The following is a 21523-nucleotide window of genomic DNA, read 5'->3' as shown; positions in this document are numbered from 1 at the left end:
TTAATATTTGGGTATAAAAGAGCTCTGGGCATTAAATTAAAGTTGCAATGCTCCTATGTAATGGTCTGCATTGAAGAGTTGTGTAAAAAGATTACTTAGTCCTGTAAAAAATAAATTGCTGTAGAAGCATTGCCTTTGTGAGATTTAGCTATAAATGCTTATGTGTATTTCTGTGACTCTGTAATGTTCTTTTATTCTTAACATTCTGTAATAAACTGTTGCTGTTATGTGATATTTCTCTATGTCTCTTTTATTTGAACTTTAGAAAGTATCTTCTTCTGGAACAATGATATGGCCCATACCACAGACATTATGTGCCATTATGCATGGTTTTCATTTTATTTCCCTGTGGAGGTTTTAATGTGTCCACACTATGTTGAGCTGATTATATTTTTTCTCTCTGATATAAGTAAATTTTACCTTCTGATAATAAATTATACTTGGAGTAGCCGGAGGTGACTTGCTGACTGTAGATGCAGTAGCTGGATCTAAATAAGCAACAGGAGCAATAATAGAAACATTAGAATGTCTCAAGAACCTTGAACTAAAGACACTTTAAAGAGCAATTGGGAGAAATGGAGTTGGCATTGTGAGGTTTTTATCTAAGCAAGACAATTATTTTACAGTGGATATTCACAAAATTGTAGCCATTTCTCAGTTACTATTTCATAGTTTTGGAGAATCAATGCAGTTTATCTGTTGTAGCTGTTATAGGTCAGCTTCATCAAAAACATTAACCTCATTCATTAATATGGGATATGTTACACAGCTATTGCACTCATTTTTTCTGGTGCAAGGCTTTAAATATATCTTGGAATTTTGGGTGGTAAAACTCTCTTGTATTGGATACAATAATGCAATTGAACTATAATGTAAAGGCAAAGCTATAGTCCTGTCACAAGCATCAAATAAATAAAGCTTGTGTTTCCTATGTCCGGAACTGTCACATGGATTATAACAGATAATATACTCCTACATGAAATTACTGTATAAAGAAGTGACCTTGGAGTTCTGCATCCAGAATATATGCACTTGGCTTGCGGCTTTGTGTCTTTATACTTTCATGGAACATGACTTCTAATATCCTTATCATTTACAGTTGGGAGTCATTATCCCATATGTCAATAGCTTGGGAAAACATTTCATATTTCACACATAACAGATATAAAGAGTATGAAATACTCATAATTAATCAGTGTTAGCAATAAACACCTGCTCGGTGTTCCAGGAAATGACTACAACTATCTATAGTTTGATGCTTTGTATTAAGTATTTAGGATATTGGTCTTTGTCTATATTCTTTGGCTCCTTTAATGTGTATCTTACCTGGTGCAGGAGTAGGATTTGAGAATGAAAAGCTCCAGACCTGAGTTTTTAATTATCTGGGATTATCTGGTCTCAGGTATTCTAAAGTACTTGCAGCTCTTTGAATCCAGGAAGAAAAACTACTTGATCCATTGCACAAACCGAATGGGAAGCAACAAAAGCACTCTACTATGAGGCCCAATATGGGAGCATCATAAAGAAAATGAAGAAAAGCCACTCAGTGTTCACAGTAGTAGATACAGGTGAGACTCCACAGTAGGTGACCTCACATTGTAATTGCATTGACTTTTGCAGCTACTAAATGAGCCATGTTTTGGACATAGGCTATGGATAAGATGCAACATGGTGCTATGATTAAGGGCAGCCAGGATTTGATTATGGGCTTTTTTTAATACAAAGGGAAGGTTAGGATTCAGAATGCAAAAGTCTACACAAATTGCCATTTTTTTAGCCTATAAACCTCTCCCTCCATAGAGACTGACACTGAATTGCAGGCTGTCAGGGGCAACTTGCATCTTCAATGTATAAGATACTCATGTGGGCAGCCAATAAATATTCCGATATGAATGTAAGAGAGCCGGCAAGTTTAAAGCACAACTGAGTTCTATATTTAACTTATTCTTCTAGCAGGCATTAAAGGAAAACTATACCCCCAAACAATGTAGGTCTCCATTTTCATAATAATATACTTTTCTAGAAGTATGTGCCATTGGGTAATCATAAATACAAAATACCAACAAACCATATTAGTTAGGTCACATCATTCAATTAACAGGCAGAGTTCTGTGCTTCCACACTTCTTCCTGATACAGTTAGGGGGTTATTTACTAAACCCTGAATGCAAAAATCACAAAAATTTTTGATTTTTTTAATAAAATCGGGCTTTTAAAACCCAGAGGCTGGAAAACTCAGAATCTGAAAACCCGGCATATCAGACCTGTTGAGATTGCATATTAGTCATTAGGAGAAGTCCCAATGATTTTTTGATGTGCGCTGGGTCTCATGCCAAACCCAGAAGTTTTCAGGCAAAAATCTGAGGTTTCGGGTGAAAACTTCGAAAAAAATTGGGAAAATCTGAGTTTTTACCGCAAAGCAAATTTTTGGGAAAATGTAATGATAAATAAGGGTCAAAAACCCGAACGGCTTAAATCGGAGTTTGTAGCAGAAAATATTGAGATAAGTTCGGACCTTGATAAATAACCCCCTTAGAGTTGTAGTATTTCTGGTCAAGTGATCTCTGAGGCAGCACAGAGACCATCACAAAATGGTGGCTTAAGGCAAGAGATGTAAAAGGGCAATATTTACTTAAATATATAAACCAGTTTGATAAGATTCTTTAATATGCCACTTAATATGATGTAAACTATCTGTTGCTTAAGTGTTCATTTTGGGGGTATAGTTTTCCTTTAAGTACAAGGTTCTCTTGGGCTATCGAGAGCTTCATTCTGTATCTTGTTCTTTATTTTCCATCTAGTGGAAGGTGTAATGTGCAACTTGTGCTGCACATCTTTGGGTAGGCACAAGTGCCCAATTTTTTGAAATTGGTTTACATTTTAAAAGAACAGTAAAATGTATTCTTATTGAGGCCTACAGAAATTTTTAAGCAGTAAATGTATAATGCTGGGCATTCTCTAGTATCTGTAAAAGGTCTTTTTTACATTGTATATCTGGGCAAGGAAATTTGGAATGTTGGATTGTTCAATGTGCAGTGGGTTGATTATGCTATACATCATTGTGGCTAGCAGCAGATGAATTTTACACCAATGCAACAAAGAAGCATTGTGGTTATTGCCTTTATTTAAAACCTGCCCTTTGTTTGGAACCCTTCCACTGCTACTTGCTGTTCATATACATCTTTAATGGAAACTACAGTATTTCAGCTAGTTCTATGCATTAACTTCCATGTAATGGAAATCATTGTATACAAAATAAATAATGCAGCATGGCCTTGCCTTTTCATAATAACAGCCTTTTAAATAAAAAATAGATAGATATATAGAGGCATGCTATGTAAATGTTTGTCTGAAATACACTGATAGGGAAATATACTGTATTTCTTTAGATTGCTTCTTGAAGGTTCGGTTGAAGTTTCCATTGATTAGACATTGGTTGTAATTGGCAGGTACGGTTTATTGGAAGAGGTTATTAAACCATGATCTCTTATCTGGTCACTGTATTGGTTTTTTCCCCTAGGTTATCCTTGTCAAGCTAATTTTGGCCAGACCCGTGCAGCCTATATTTGATTTCTTTGCATAAAAAATTCAATGGAGGAAACTCCAAGTACAAACCTTCATACTTAAAGAGGTATTTGACTTTCTGCTGCTTTCTGTGAAGCCACTCGAGTCTTTTTGCCACTGTGCAGGTTAGTTATTGACACATAATATGGGAACATTTTGAATAAAAAATATTCATGCTACTGAGAGCATCTCATATCCTTGCATCTTAATTGGTACAGTGTTGGGCAAAAGGTGTTTCCTTTGAAACATCCAAGCAATACCCTGTCAATATTCTGTTAATCTATAAGATGTCTGGCACACTACACCAACCAATGCACTTTTTTATAGTGGCGTTGGTTAAAAGTAGCTTTGCATGGCAGAGCTCACATAATAAATTGTTTTGTGAAACTCAAGATGTATAATTTTTTAAGACTGGGTCACAGAGGTGTACCAAAACTAACCAGTTCTGTAGTAAATTCAGGGTAAACAAGTGGCCGTGCATTTACTAGTCCAGCTAGTAGAAACTGTAATTGAAGCCAATGTTATTAAAGGACAAGTAAAGCCTATATTTTCCTACCATGTATATAATTTGGGCACATATCCCCCACCCAAATGGCATTATTTGTACTGCTTATACCCCCTCCATTTGCCATCGTCATTACAGTTCCCTAAAACAAATAGCAGCTTTCACCCGGGGGCCATTTTCCTTCAGACAAATCGTCAGTGCATTTATATCTGCAAACAGCACATATGCAATGTAAAGTTCATGCAATTGAAAAATGCAGGCTTACACAGGCAGACTTTACTATGATGACAAGTCCTGCTTGGATTGAGCACTGTAATGGTTACTCTGAGCTCAGGAGATGGGTTGGGATTTAAAAATAGGAGCAGACAGCTAGAGTAGAGTTTCTATGGGAACCAGCAATGCCATCTCTTCATTGGCTGCTAGACTGGAGGGTGTTTTTATTAATCTGAGTTGAGAAGAACTGAGCATGCTCATGAGCCAACAGCCAAAGCAAATTCCTGAGGGAGGGGGCAGAGTAGGTTACAGGAGGAGAAAGAATCCTAACGGATTAAGGGGATGCTGCAGCCTTACTGTCGACCTTTGAACAACCAGAGTGGCAGTTATTTAGAGATTTCAAAAAGGCTGTTCACCGATTAAATTTTTGCATGTCCTTTAACAAAGTAAGTTATGTGTAAATGTAATTACTAGAAGGAGGAGCTAGCCTAGAGGTTAAGCGATCAGCCTTTGATTTGGGATTTTATGCTAGAAACCCTGATTTGATTTCCTGTGGCAACTTCTTGTGACCTTGGACAAGTCACATAATCACCTGGCTTCCAGGCATCTTAGTGTGCCTATAATGGCTCCCTTGCTTGCTGTAAAAAGCCCTTTGATTCCTATGGGAGAAGTCCGCTATATCAAAATAATCCCCCTTCTCCCCTACATTTTCTGCACCCCTAACTCCTGAAATAGTGCTGCAAGTTAGCTGATTTAAAAACCTGGTGGAGAACTGACTCATATTACAATATATAACATTTGAAATCAAACACCTGATTGGTTGCTATGAATTACTAGAGCTGAATCAACCTTGCTATTATTATTACTTTACCTTGCATGTTTGTTCTGATCACGTGAAAGGCAATTTAGTTCACATCAATGTTTCATATTAACTTTCAATCTCTGGTCAGTATGTGGCAGGACACCTTTCTTACTTTCAATTAACAATATATAAGGCCTGAGTCTGCTAATTTTAAATATGAATCCTTTGTCTTGCACATAGGGTTGCCACCTTTTCTGGAAAAAAATACCGGCCTTCCTATATATTTATCTTTTTTCCCCTATTAATAACATTGGGATCAACCATCATTTTTACCGGCCAGGCCGGTAAAATACCGACCAGGTGGCAATCCTACTTGCACAGCCTCTGAACTGAATATTCTTCATCAGGTGGAATTTCTCCTGAAATATTTTACATATTTCCTATATTTGTTGAGTTACTGCCATATGTTGATTTTGCCTACCTCAGGTAAAGAACTAGAATAGCCTGAAAACCTTCATGTAGCTACATTTCTGCTTAGCAGATACATACATGACAGTCTTTTCTAAATGCTTTCTTGTTTCTTGTTTTTATGGACTTCCAGTTTTAGAGTAATGGCACATGGAGACTTTTTGAAATTTGTCATCCAATTACTGAGTTAACAAAACTGTCCACAAGTTGTACAAAACACATAAAAAAAACCTTCTAGTTTGACACACCCATAATGCTTTTTTTTGGAAATCTAAAGCAGTTTTGCCTAGAAAGGATAGGAGGCAATTCAGACAGGTATTTCCTTGTTTTGCTGTATCTCCTAAAACAACTGTTCCATAAGCTAGCAAAAAGTGGTGTGAATTTGATAGGGGTTAGAAAATGATGTTAATGATTAATATTCTTTGTAAAGTGCTGTGTAACATGCTAGTTTTGTAATAATAAAGGGTAACTAGAGAGGTACATTTCCTGAAGAAAATGTGAGTGGTGCTTGCCGTGGCAAAACTCAGGCCCAAATCTGATTGGATGTTGTTGCCCCGCCCCTTTTTTCCTAATTGTGAACCACAGTCACTCAGTGACTAACATACCAAAGTTTGGGAATGCTGTCATTTAATGTGTAAAAATGGCAGCATTTCTATTTTTTTCTATTGAAAATCAATGAATGAAATTTGATTGGTTGTTGGTGGCTCCGCCCACTTTTTCTAAACTTGAAGTGGAAACCCCCAGCGACCACATTTGTGATATTCAAGGTCCCTGACATCAATACTGAGAGAATGGCAGCCTTCTTAATTTTTCCCATTAAAACCAATCAAAGAAATCTGATTGGTTGGTTTTGGCTCCACCCACTTTTCTTAATTTTAATCCCAGTCCCCCAGTGACCAACTGTGCCAACTTTGAGGAGGCTGCCATTAACCGTCTAAGAGCGGCAGCAGTTTAAAATTTTCCTATTTAATTGAATGGCTGAAATTTGATTGGCTGTTGTAGACTCCGCCCACTTTTTGTAAATTTTGGCCGCAGTCACCCAGTGACCCACGGTGCCAAGTTTGGGAGCTCTGGCTTTATTACTGTGAGAATTACAGCTGTTTACATTTTCTCATTGAAGTCAATAGGGAAAATCTGATTGGTTGTTTGCGGCTCCGCTCACTTTTTTGGGTCCCCAAAATAGGACAGAAAAGTCACAACACCCCATTCCCGAATAAGCTGAACGGTTTGACACCTCATTCATGGGTCTGCGACAAACTAATTATTCGATAAATTCCCCATTATAAGTCAATGGGGCAAATTTGGGGACCTCTCCTGCCCCGGGGGTAAAACTTATACCCTCGTGTGGGGTATCATCTGACACAGGTCGCAAACCTCTTCAAATGTGGTAAATTTAACGTTTCTACAAGATTCCCTCTCTGCGCTAGAATCCGTCAAAAGTTGGCCTCAATGTTAATCTATGGGACTTTTCGGGGTGGTTAATTGCCCCCGCAAGGGGCAATTAACCACCCACCCCTTAGAAAAGTCATACCACCCCATTCCCGATTAAGCCGCACGATTTGACACCTCATTCATGGGTCTAGGACAAACGGTGCGGGACTAGTTACGCGCCAAACTTTCATACGGAAGAAGAATAAAAACTAGAGAGGTACATTTCCTGAAGAAAATGTGAGTGGTGCTTGCCGTGGCAAAACTCAGGCCCCCCATATATGTTGGGTGTCTTGCCCAGTCGCCCCTGGTGCCTAGAGAGTACACAAAGTCGGTAGAATCCGGATTAAACCGGTGAAATTTAAAGCCAACCAAATTTTACCATTGAAATCAATCCAAACAAACTGGCTATTTTTGGCTCCGCCCACTTTTAAAAATTTGCAACCCAGTCACCAAATGGACCAAGTTTGAGCACTCTTACATTAACAGTGTAAGAATGACAGGAATTTAAATATTCCCATTGAATAGCGTTAGGCAAAATTTGATTGGCTGTCTTAAGCTCCGCCCATTTTTCTGAATTTTAACCCCAGTTACCTAGTCATGGTCAGTGCCAAGTTTGGGGCCTCCGGTTTTAAAACTGTGAGAACGGCGGTAATCAAAAATTTTACATTGAAGTCAATAGGTGAAAACGGATTGGCTGTTTATGGCTCCACCCACTTTTCCTAAATTTTGACCGCAGTCACCCAGTGAGTAATTGAGCCAAGTTTGGTACACCTAGCATTTAAACCGTGATAATAGCAGCAGTTTATCATTTTTCATTAAGGTCAAAGGCTGAAATCTGATTGGCTGTTGTTGCCCCGCCCCTTTTTTTCCTAATTGTGAACCACAGTCACTCAGTGACTAACATACCAAAGTTTGGGAATGCTGTCATTTAATGTGTAAAAATGGCAGCATTTCTATTTTTTTCTATTGAAAATCAATGAATGAAATTTGATTGGTTGTTGGTGGCTCCGCCCACTTTTTCTAAACTTGAAGTGGAAACCCCCAGCGACCACATTTGTGATATTCAAGGTCCCTGACATCAATACTGAGAGAATGGCAGCCTTCTTAATTTTTCCCATTAAAACCAATCAAAGAAATCTGATTGGTTGGTTTTGGCTCCACCCACTTTTCTTAATTTTAATCCCAGTCCCCCAGTGACCAACTGTGCCAACTTTGAGGAGGCTGCCATTAACCGTCTAAGAGCGGCAGCAGTTTAAAATTTTCCTATTTAATTGAATGGCTGAAATTTGATTGGCTGTTGTAGACTCCGCCCACTTTAGGTAAATTTTGGCTGCAGTCACCCAGTGACCCACGGTGCCAAGTTTGGGAGCTCTGGCTTTATTACTGTGAGAATTACAGCTGTTTACATTTTCTCATTGAAGTCAATAGGGAAAATCTGATTGGTTCTTTGCGGCTCCGCTCACTTTTTTGGGTCCCCAAAATAGGACAGAAAAGTCACAACACCCCATTCCCGAATAAGCTGAACGGTTTGACACCTCATTCATGGGTCTGCGACAAACTAATTATTCGATAAATTCCCCATTATAAGTCAATGGGGCAAATTTGGGGACCTCTCCTGCACCGGGGGTAAAACTTATACCCTCGTGTGGGGTATCATCTGACACAGGTCGCAAACCTCTTCAAATGTGGTAAATTTAACGTTTCTACAAGATTCCCTCTCTGCGCTAGAATCCGTCAAAAGTTGGCCTCAATGTTAATCTATGGGACTTTTCGGGGTGGTTAATTGCCCCCGCAAGGGGCAATTAACCACCCACCCCTTAGAAAAGTCATACCACCCGATTAAGCCGCACGATTTGACACCTCATTCATGGGTCTAGGACAAACGGTGCGGGACTAGTTACGCGCCAAACTTTCATACGGAAGAAGAATAAAAATAAGTTTGCAAGATAACAGTAGTGATGCTTTGCTTCGCAAGCACCACTAATAAGTTTGCAAGATAACAGTAGTGATGCTTTGCTTCGCAAGCACCACTAATAATTAAAATATCACTAACAGGACACCTATTAAAGGAGAAAATAACTCCCCTAGGTACAGAAGCCCCTTCCACTTCCCTGCATCGGCCGCCTCATCTCTCCCTTTGCACACAGTCTATTATGTAAAAAATGCTCCTGTTTTGACAACCTGAGCTAAAAACACAGAGTAGCACAGTGGAGTTCCGAGGCACTATCTTCTGTCAATGCGGATACACTTTGGGTCTCTTCTTTGACATTCACCCTGCAGTCGCATTTGCAGTTGAAATGGATTACTGACTATTTCCAATTGCGCATGTGCATGGAGGGTGCATGTCGGCACTGAAACACTGAGGGGTTATTTATTGAAGTCTGTTTTTTTTTTCTGGTCAGACTTTTAAAGGAAAGGAAAGACACAAGTTTTTTGTAGAAAAAAAACTAGACTTTTTTGAGATTTAATAAACTCCGATGGTATTAAAAGTCCAAATGAAAAAGTACTCCAACTCAGACCTGCCGAGTTCATGTAGAAGTCAATGGCAGATGTCCAGTTGATATCCTAATCTGCGCTGGTTTCGTTCAATAATCTGAAGATTTTCTGGTTTTTGGGCGTCAAATCCAAAAAAGTCAGAGATTTTGGGCATGAAATCCAAAAAAGTCGCAGTTTTTGGTGACAAATCCAAAAAATGTGTACTATTAGATGTTTTCGCATTTCTATCAAGTTTTATCCTGCATTAGAATTTTTCAGAAAAAGTATTGATAGATAGGGGAGAAATATCCGTGCTCATTTGCTCAGAGTAGTTTTCAGAAAACTATTCGGATTTTGATAAATAACCCCGCTGAGAGTATTGTAATCGATAGAAGATGGCGTCTGGGAACTCTGCATTTTTAGCTCAGGTTTTCAAACGGGACACCTTTACATAATAGACTTTGCGGGAGGGAGCGATGAAAGGGGCTGAAGGAGGGTAGTTAAGGTGGGCTCTTGTACCTAAGGGGTTTTGGTTCTACTTTAATGACAAGGAAATAATGCAATGCAAGTCCAGAATAAATTAAAGACATGAACTTCCTTGGGTCCGCATCATCAATATATGTATGTATATATATATATGTAGTGGTGCAGACCTTGGTTACATTACAGGCTACAAACTATGAATATTTACAGTCAGAGTAACAATTAGCAAGCATTATCCAAAATAGAAGCTTTAGCATTACCTATTAGTGGCTAGGCTAATTAATCCCATTTAAAATCAACCACATATTGTGTGTAGCCATCCTCAATGAAATATCTATGTTCAAATTATTGCTATAATAGTTCTTGCATTTAATGTATATATCAACAAATTCTAGAACCAGTAGAGTACTAAGCTTAACTTTAGTCTTTAGAAATGTATCATTTGTTAAAAGTTGTGGTTGTTCACTATTATACAGCAGCAAGGAATACATTATTTAAATGGTGGAAAGGTAAAAGTTGATGGGGTCATAGTACACCGAACTGCACTTTAAAAGAAAGTCTTGTAATTCTCTAAAAATATGTACTGTAGCTCTCCTATGTAAAAATTCATAGATGGTGAAGCTTCAGCCCATATGACCAATGCTACCATGCAAGGAACTGGCATCCCATAAAGCACCATCCAAGGTAGATAAATAGAAAGGGAAAGAACATTGCATGAATCTATTATGAACAAACTGTATTTAGACTTTTGGGGTTCTGTCCAGCCTTTGTGATCCATTGTTTGGCCAGGGACCTCTTATCTCATGATGTTTATGATAAATTTAACAATTTAACAATAGTTGCCATAATATAGTTTTCGCACTGTCAAGAACAGCATGCATCCAAAATTAAATTTTCAGGTTTGACTCTTTATCCACTATTGTGAAACCCCCAGGGGGCCTGCACCTGCTTAGCTAAGCATACATGACAGCATCCATCCTTTTCTGATAGTCCGGATAGTCTACAGAAGTAGATTTTATATATATATATATATATATATATATATATATATATATATATATATATATATATATATATATATATACACACACACATATATATATATATATATATATATATATATATATATATATATATATATATATATATATATATATATATATATATATATATATATATATATATATATATATATATAGAAAATATATATTTGTTTTGTTCTGTGACCTCTTCATTCTTCATTAGCTAACTGTATCTTATATCCATGTAGGAGCCACCGAGAACGTGACCAGTTCCAGGGAGTAACACCTGACTGAAGGCTAAAGCTTTTCCTGGAGATCAGTCTAACTTGATTTATGAAAAACAGAAGATGTTTCTCCTGACAAAATATTATTTAATCCATTCTCCTCAACATAGGCCTTTGTTCTTTCCTTGAAATTAGCTCTGTGTTCTGTATCGCACATCTTTATGGTACCATTTATTGATATAACTAAATAAGATTATTACTGAATAGAGCCTCTCGTCTCTTTATTTACCATTTTAATTATGTATTTAAAAATATTGTTTATTTGTATCCCATCAGCTGGGCTAGATTCAAATCATTTAATGTCTGCCATTACTACTTTAGAGGGGTGTAGTTCTACCACCAAGTGTGCTTCCTTTCTCTTTTCTCATTCTAATTAACATGTTTTGGTCCTCCATACTCCATATTTAATTCTCTTAAGCCTTCAGAGATAGATTAAGAGTAAGACCAAATGTATCTCAAGGCAGGTTAGTGATTTGGGGCCCCTTCTATTAAAAACATTGAGTTCCATTAAATGGCTTGTTCCATCTCTTTTACATTACGTATAGGAATACTTTTAAATGGGACCCTAGTTTGCATCCATATTCATATGAAACCAATGTTGTCATGATATTTTGTATCTCCTTAACCTTAATGATTGGTGTATATCACCACACTGTAAATGCTTTCCAGATGTTGTGCTAATATATTCTGATGTTGATAGGCACTGGGAAGGGTGGGTGAGCAGTCCCTGATTGGATTTTGGCAGAACAACAGCTTGACTCAGACTGCTATCCTTGATATGATATGAAGTAAACAGTATCCATGAAAACTGATACTTAAATTCAACTGTTATACTTAAGGACAGATTTACTAAATAGAGGAGGGAATCCCAGTTCATATTTTACATTAGAAACAGGTGATATATGTATTAATAATGAGGGTTTAACTAATTTCTTTAAATAATTTTCCATGATACTAAGAGGGAAATGATTAGTAGATCTCTGCTGCTCATTATTCTTTTTTCTTACAAGCAGTAGCTGTCATTACTGTTCCTAACGAAAAGTAATCTGGCTTAGTAAACAATAAGTATGACCAATATTACATAGACTTCTAATGCCACTACTGTTCAATAAAATAATATTCACATATGAACAGTTAGGGGCAGATATTTCAAAGGTCGAGGTTTTGAATTGAAAAACTTAAGAATCTGAGCTATTTTTGTGTACTTCGACTAGGGAATAGTCCAACTTCGATTCGAATTTGAAAAAACTGCGAAATTCGAAGGTCGAATTTTTTTGAAGTACTGACTCTTTAAAACTTCGACTTTGACCATTCGCCACCTAAAAGCTGCCGAAGTGCTGTTTTAGCCTATGGGGGACCTCCTAGAACCTGTATGGAGGCAACTGGGGGAGTTTGAGAGATCGAAGGTCGAAGTAAAAAAAACTTTGAAACAAAGTAGATTGAAGTAGCGCTACTTCGAATCGTACAATTCGAAGTAGCGCTACTTCGACCCCAAATAACTTTGACCACCATTCAGTTGGTCTTTTTGAATTCAACGTTTTTTTTTTTTAACTTCAAACTTCGACCGTTGATAAATATGCCCCTTAGAGTGGCGTTTGGTTACACTGGGATCACAAATATTTTCTTTGTGATGCCAGTTCAAATAGAGGTTAAATGATAAAGCTTAAATTTTACCTTGATGTATATTGTTAATTCTTTGTGCTGCAGGGAGGGGTTTGTCTAATCGGGTAACTAAATATTTTTTTTCTAATCTTTAATAGGGCTCTTAGAACAGCATATATAAATATATAGAAAGTGCCTAATCATATAATGAAGAAAGTAAGTTATATAGAATGCAATACTATATGGCAGATAATATTTACTGTATTATATCTTTAGCAATAAAATATATTGAAAGGAACATACATACTCTTCGCTTGAAATGGATTCTGAAAAGGATTTAGCAGATTTAGAGCACCTAAGACCCAAAACTATTTGTAATCATAAATGACAAGCGGGTACTAAAGCTGGAGTCCTTTTATTCTAAATGGTTAATGACTAAAAAGGTAAAGCAGGGATGGAATAAAGTAGTAGCTCGGGATATACATACAGGCAGATCAGAAGTAAGGTAGCTCTTCCCTGTGTCTACAACCATACCAACATCTACAGGTGGAAACCTTGGCTGACAAGGAAGGGGCAACTTGCCAACATAAGGGATCGGGCCTATCACTTGTCACAACCCAAAATATTTTATTTTAGGTGTTTGGGCACATCTGAGCCTATATAGCATATATTACAATGAATCTGTTTTTCAATGTACCATTATAACTGTGTGAAAAATTAGCAAACTGTATTAAATAACTGTACTATCTGCACCGTAAGATTGGTATCAACCTCTGACAAGTCTATATGCATCTTATACATACTGCAAAAAAGTGTTAAATGTATGACAATAGCTCCCTCCTGCTAAAGGAAGTACATAAAAAGATACAGAAATCATTACTAAAAGGTAAACATTGCAGCTTGGGGAAAAACACAGGTTGTGTTGGGTGCTGGAAGATATACTTCCCACTGGAGGAGGCAATGTCCAGCACTCCATCGGCTGCTAAATTACAGTTCCCATCATCATCATCATCATCATCATCATCATCACAATAGTTCAACTTTTTGGAACTTGCTTAAAGTCACCTGCCATTATGCGCAACATACACAGTCATATTTTCCTAATTTGAGGTATTTCTAAATAATTTAGCTTTCCTGTGTGAATGGAGATTTTAATTGCTTCTGTTATTATGTCAACGTTTCTGCTTAGTCGGAGATAACTATCTTATTTATAAACTGTCTGTTGCATTTTTTATCAGGTGGGGTGAAGCCATATCTTTTGGAATAGCCCTTTGGAAGGCATTAGGAAATGTGTCTGAATAAAATATTAACATGGAATACAAGCCGATCTGTTGGTAGAACTCCCTTTCTGAATTTCCCAGCATACTTTTTCTTTATAATATGTTATCGGGGCACTTTGGCATACATAAAACATGATTTTCTTCTACATAATTTACATTGATAAAATTAAAGACTCAAGTGGGCCTATTTTCCTACGGCCGCTTGCAAATCCACGTCTTTTACGCTATTTCCGTTTAAGAAAAGAGAGATTTTTTTTTTCTATCCAGTGTTGCAAAGTACCCTGTGCATTTACATTCCTGCATTTAGGATATAATACAAGGATAATTCTGTAAAAATGAACTGTAGTTTAAAAAATATAAATGTGTTAAACAAAGAGTATGCATGTACAAATAGAGGCCCTCCATATTTTCTGGAACTGTGCCATTCAGCATTCTACCCATGAAAGGCTATTTTGTTAATTGTGTTAATTTAGTCATATAAAAATAGGTGACATTTAAATTCTGTCAGTTCCATTTAAATTCTGTCAGTAACAAGAATGATACTTCTGAACTATTTCATATATTCATGTTAATTTATGCATTCAAAAAAAATGTTTTGTCTTTTTACATATGTGTGTTTAATGACATAGATGTCTGATATCAAATAACTAAAATCTTATCACAAACACCTTGATATCAAGATATAGAGCACCAGGGAAAAGCAACCAAATGTCCTGACTCCAAATGTTGTGGACTGAAAAATGCCTTTCAGTTTATTTAATGGATGAGATGTCAGAAGTTCCAGTTCTGCAATATCTGCAGTGTTAATGTTTGGTTTATACTGGGAGATAAATGGTATTTAGCAGAAAGGTTTTTCCGATTGCCTGGACTATATCAGGACCTCCATGTCTAATGAGAAATCTGTATGGAGAATGATGAATTTTGGTTGGATAGTTATGTTTGAAATAATGACTTTATAGAGTCCATATGATTAATACATAGTGATGAGTGAAATTCGTCAGGCATGGATTCGCAGCAAAATTCCCCACTTCGACACCTGCGAATGTTTTCGTGAAACTGCGGGAAAAATTGGCCATGGAAAATATCACCAAAAGATAAAACGCCTATTGACTTTAATGCATTTGAACAAAAAAAGTCGCAGAGACAAAAAAGTCGCCAAGACAAAATTTTCGCTATGACAAAAAAAGTCGAAATAAGAAAAAACGCCTATTGACTTTAATGCATTTGAACAAAAAACCCAGTTTCTTAGGAAAGTGGGTACTAGTACTAGAGAGTATTGTTACTTCCTACTATTGCAACATAATCTTGTTCTTAAAGAAAACTAAAGCTGGCTATACAGTTGAATATCCTTTTTTTAGGCTCTGTAGCCAGTGAGACCACCCATGTGGTGGACCAGTTTGGACAACTATATCTTCAATTTTCCCTAACAACTATTATTATGTACAAGTACATCAAATGAAAACCATCCATTGTTCTAAATAGTGAATAATATGATACAAGGAGGACCTGCTTAATATTTGTGATAATTAGCTCTAAGTACAGGGGAATCCTTGTAATTGCATCAGTTGATGTTGTTTCTCTGTAAAGAGCATATGAAAACCGAGGGAGGTGCTCCTTCTATGTAAAGTGCAGTTATGGTTCTATTTGGTTCTTCATGCCATTAATGATAATTGTGCCTTACCCCTGCATCCACATTAGATTTTTTTGATTTTACCTTGTTTGACACTTTTTAAACTTTTTATTCTTTGTTTTAATAAACTGGCATTTGTGTAGTTTATTTCAGTATCAGTCTGGTTATTTTCTTCAAGCTGCTCAGCTATTTCCCAACTGCAACTTACTATTACCATGTTGCTCTTTAATACCAAATTCCCATTAGTGCAACTGATGTATTTGTCTCGAATGAGTGATGCCTTATACAGGAGATAAGCCTCTTCTGTATATTATAAATATATTACGAATCATCTAGGGGTTCCCTGACCCTATTGCAAATACAGTATTTCACAGATCTCTATTTTGTGTACCTTTAAACAAGTCACAAAGTTTGGGGGTAAATTTGATATGACTTCTCTGGTCCATAAAAAATGACCCTGACATTTAAAGCAATTCACAATGCTGCTTGACCCTACATCTTCAGGCACTCACCAAATGGCTACACTACACTGATTTAAGTCTTAGCACCTCACTCAAATTTACTAATTCACATATTCACATCAAAGGTATTGCTAGAGTTGCACTCCTTCTCTGGAATTCCCTCTCTCTTCTCTCTGCCTTTAAATGTTTTATTTGGAGATGCCTCTTCTAACCTGTGAAATATAGACAGGCAGTTAGGGAGTTATTTATCAAAGTCTTTTTTTTTTCTGGTTGGACTTTTAAAAAGAAAAACCACAAGTTTTTCATACTTTTTTCAAATTTGTTGTCATTTATTAAACCCAGATGGTGTTAAAAGTCAGAATAAAAAAGTATTCCGAATCAGACCTACCGAGCTCATGTAGAAGTCAATGACAGATGTCACGAAAATATCCAGAATTTTCTAAAGAGTCGCGTATTTGGGCATCAAATCCAAAAAAGTTGATGTATTCAGGCATCAAATCCGAAAAAGACGCATTCAGATTTTTTTACGTTCAAATCTTTTCCTACACAATAATTTTTTGGGAAAATTTAATGATAAATAAGGGGGTAAAGTCTGTCCAGAGTGGCTTTCCAAAAATAGTGAGATATCTTTGGATTCTGATAAAAATACCATTACTTGCGGTGGGTGACAATTTTTTTATCAGTGCAAGGGGGATTACACTTCAGCAGAACCCTCGGTCTCTGAACCCTTGTCCCATGGGCCCCCCTGCATCTGAGGGTTCTAGTCTAGATTCTAGTACTAGACCTTGTATCTACTGCCACTTGACGGTCATTGAAGTCTCTTTCTTGCTCCCGAAAAGTAAAGTAGGTGTTTGGGGGCCCCTGAAGCTGCAGGCTTTATATGAATTATAATACTTTTTTTAATAATACTTTTCAATAAATAAATTTTGACTCACTTTGAAGCTTTTTACATACTGTATACAAGTATGGGAACTGTTATCTGGAATGCTTGGAACCTGGGGTTTTCCGGATAACTTATCTTTTAGTAATTTAGAACGTCATACCTCAATACTCAATGTAACTGAATGTGTCTCAGTGGGACATGGGTTTTTACTATTGAGTGCTGTTCTTAGATCTACCAGGCAGCTGTTATCTTGTGTTAGGGAGCTGCTATCTGGTTACCTTCCCATTGTTCTTTTGTTTTGGCTGCTGGGGGAAAAAAGGGAGGGGGGTAATATCACTCTAACTTGCAGTACAGCAGTAAAGAGTGATTGAAGTTTATCAGAGCACAAGTCACATGACTTGGGGCAGCTGGGAAATTGACAATATGTCTAGCCCCATGTCAGATTTCAAAATTGAATATAAAAAAATCTGTTTGCTCTTTTGAAAAATGGATTTCAGTGCAGAATTCTGCTGGAGCAGCACTATTAACTGATGCGTTTTGAAAAAAACATGTTTTCCGATGACAGTATCCCTTTAAGTTTACCAGAACTTAACATTAATTATACCCAATAGGCTGATTTTCCTCCAATAAGGATTAATTATATCCTAGTGTGGATCAAGTACAAGATACTGCTTTATTATTACAGAGAGAAAGAGTTTATAAAAATGTGGATCATTGGGATTAAATGGTCTATGGGGGATGGCCTTTAATTAGGAACTTTATGGATAATGGATTTCCGTATATATGCCTGTATTATAGTTTGCTTTGGGTTAGTTTGCTATGATTACTTGCGCCTACCTACAACAGGTTGTGTAATATCAACACTATTGTTTTAGATCAGTCAATAGCTATGTTACTTTGGCTTTAAGAGACATTGGTGGGTAGAAAGCTATTTTATATAATAATAAATTATTGAGCCAAGCACCAAAGGACAGGTTTGTGGTGCTTACATGGCAAACTTTTTTTTTTTTAATCAAACAAATAAACACAGTTGCGAAAGAAACAATGCGCTACTGTTACAATGCAGTAACATCAATCAGGGGCACGGCAAGTGATTTATAGAGTGCAATGTTTCAAACCTGACCCTATCAAATCTCAGAAACCACTTAAAAAATAAATTTACTCTGGCCTCTCTCACCCCTTTTTAGAAAAAAAGGTGACTAAGATGAAGTAATTTATAAGTCATACTTTCATTAATGCTTTCAACTTTCTTATGCTCAGCATTGCTGCCCTCTCCACGGCGAAAGGGGAACGCTTGATCACTGTGTAACCTAAGACCCTTTGAGGGGGTTTGGGACAAATGATCAACTCGTAAAAAAGAGCTGCACTCTGCGTTATCCTGCAATAAATTCACTAAGCTTTCAAGTACATCAAACAATCGCAACCTGAACTAGCCATTTTGCTTTTGGAAAGTATGGGCTAATGTAGGTCTAATGAGCAGCTGGGTACTGGGCTTCCAACGGAATGCCTAATGTTTTCCAGGAGGATCTCATATGGATTACATAAAAGTCAGGCAACCTGAGCAAAATTGGCAATGGTGCTGCTGTTTAACTATACTTCAGTGCCTCTAATATACAAATTGTTATTGTCTTGTACTGTAAATCAAAAATACAATTGACTAGCTAAGCTGGGCTCCCTTCGACTTTTCCCATATTAATATATGGCACCTGCAGAATAGAATGTGGATGGGGGGGGGGTCTTTAACAAGATCATATTTCATGGCAAAACAAGGAAAATAAACGATCCATGCTGCAATTGTCTTTACAAAATGTATAAACAGATAAAGCTGAATAAACTGAGGTTTTTGTGCCTTAAAAATATCAGTTCGTTCCAATTCATTATTTGATTTTTGAGCATTAATACCATCAGCCCCAATATGTAAGGGTACAACTACACGGACGATTTATCCGCAATTGTGCCGGATCCGACGATCTGCGACAACATGTAGGCATCAAGTCAGATGCAACGGAAAACAAGGTAAGCAACAGCAACGTTGGATGGTGTCGCAGCATTCGTCCGACGCAACACGACTTTAGGATGCAGACAATGTATGCTGCGTCTGTATTCCATCAGTCGCGTCGGATGAACTCTGCGACACCATCCGACGTCTGTATTTCTTACCTTGTTTTCGGTCGCATCCAACTTGATGCCTGCGTTTTGTCGCAGAGCGCCAGATCCGCCACAATCGTGGAGAAATTGTCCGTGTAGTTGTACCCTAATACAACAGACATTGGGGTCTTTTGAATGACATTCAATTTTGTTTTTTTCATGAATCTCTGAAAATTTGTGGTTTTCCTGTACAGGTATAGGACCTGTTATTCAGAATGCTCTGGACCTTTCTGGTTTTCCAGAGAACAGACCTTTTCTGAATTTGTATCTTCATACCTTAAGTCTATTAGAAAATCATTTAAACAATAAATAAATTATAAATAGGCTGGTTTTGCCTTCAATAAAGATGACTTGGATCAGTACAAGGTGCTGTTTCATTATTACAAAGCAAAAGAAAACTGTTTTTAAAAATTTGGATTATCCATTATAATGGAGTCCATGTGAGACAACCTTCCCGTAATTCAGAAAAATCTGCAGATCTGGTTTGTAGATAACCTATCCAATACCTGTATTTCTTAAAAACTCAACATTTATTGAGTGTAAACCCCACGAAAAAACTCTAATACAAAAATTCACTTGGTAAAAGTTGTTGAGGTCCTATAGAAGGCGAAGGGAGTTTTGCTGATCCTATTGGACAATTTTTAGGTACTTTCTAATGTTTTTCCACTAGGAATTGTCAGAAAATCTCAGTTTTTTAGAGGTGTTCTGTTTTTTTTGGATCGTTCAGCACTTTTTTCGTTCATGCTTTTTAAATTCGGATCTTTTAATAAATTATATGGCATTCTTGATTTTAGAGAAAGTTTAGAGTTAAGTTGTGGTTTCAACAAGCTCTAAAACCACTAAAATGAGACTGTTGATTAATAGGTCCCCACTTCTTTTAAGCCACAAATGCCATGGTATTTATTAAAAAATCCAAATTTAAATAGCATGAATCAAAAAAAACACCAAACGATGTGAAAAAAATATACGAATACCTCTAAAGCTTCAAGATTTACTAGTGAAAAAAAAATCAGAAAGTCTCTAAAAGCCAGAATTTATTCTATATGATCAGCTTTTAGTTGGTGCAGTTTTGTATTAAGAGTTTTTTGTGGTTCTTACACTTAGGGGGTTTATATAAAAATCCAAATTTATCTCTTGGAAAGCCATTCCAACCAAATCTGTACAGATCCCCCCCCCCATTTATCATTAAATTTTCTTGAAAAAAAATCTAAAATGTAGAGAAAATAATAGAACATTGAATGTTAGTAAACAGGCCTCTAAGTTTGCCCAAGTGCAGTAACCCATAGCAATAGATACGATATTTGACTCTAAACAGGTAACCAGTAAATGCTACTTGCTGATTGGTTGCTATGAGATAGTGTACTAAAAATTTGTAGGGCTGAACTCCATGGTGCAATCAGGACCGATTCGTCGCCAATCGATCACACGCATGCAACCTTTCGAAGTGCAGAATATAATGGAACTGATCGAAAATCGCAGGTACAGACCTGCAGGTACAAAACGGTCGGATGAAGATGCTGTGTAAGATGTTCACATCCAACAGTCAGATACAAGTAGTTTGTACCTGCGCTTTCTCAATCCGTCCCTTTATATTCTGCACTTCCGACATATCGCATGCATGTCGTCACCTGGTAATGAATTGGTCCTGATCACACCGTGGAGTTCGGCCAGTGGCGGAACTACCGGGGGAGCAGGGGGTGCGAGCGGGCCAGGGCCCGCACCCCCTCAGGGACCCCGGCAGCTCACCCGCCACTGTCAAATGCGGCCAAATGCGGCCGAATGGAGGGGGACAGGGCCCGGCTGCGCGTCACGCACCAGGGACCGCCCCCCTCTAGTGACGCTACTGAGTTCGGCCCTTAATTTTGCCCTCATCTAGTAACCCATAGCAACCAACCAGATGTTTTGTATTTAAGCAGCTGACCAATAAATGCTACCTGCTGACTGGTTGCTATGGGGTTACTGGACAAGTAGCTAACATAAGACCCTTGATTACATTAATAGCGAATTAATGAGAATAAGTATAAATAAGAATCTAGCAAATTAATAAACTGTTACTGCATTGCAAATTTTAATTGCACTTTTCTCACTTTTATGAAATGCTTGAAGGTGTCATAATCTTTTGGAGCAAACATAACTTTTTCAGTAAGAAGTTTTATTACATTCTCTGCAGACTGGCACAAATTATACAATTCACACACACTCTTCCACTGTCGGAAGAGTTTGCTAAATATTTTCCAGGTTCGCAAAAGCTATATTAAATTTGTGCAAAGGAA

General features: G+C 37.2%; 1 long non-coding RNA gene across 1 annotated transcript in view; it reads left to right on the top strand.

Annotated features, from left to right (window-relative positions):
- The window catches only part of LOC121393244, a 61828-nt gene extending 50378 nt beyond the window's left edge, over positions 1-11450 (top strand). The window contains exons 3-5 of the long non-coding RNA XR_005960892.1: positions 1403-1568; positions 3520-3688; positions 11211-11450. This is a non-coding gene — a long non-coding RNA (uncharacterized LOC121393244). The remainder of the gene's footprint in view (positions 1-1402; positions 1569-3519; positions 3689-11210) is intronic.
- The last annotated feature ends 10073 nt before the right edge of the window (positions 11451-21523 follow it).

Source organism: Xenopus laevis, chromosome 4S (assembly GCF_017654675.1).
Source record: "Xenopus laevis strain J_2021 chromosome 4S, Xenopus_laevis_v10.1, whole genome shotgun sequence".
NCBI classification, from domain to species: Eukaryota; Metazoa; Chordata; class Amphibia; order Anura; family Pipidae; genus Xenopus; species Xenopus laevis.
The sequence above is the reverse complement of the archived record's forward strand: the minus strand, read 5'-3'. Positions and strand labels throughout refer to the sequence as shown.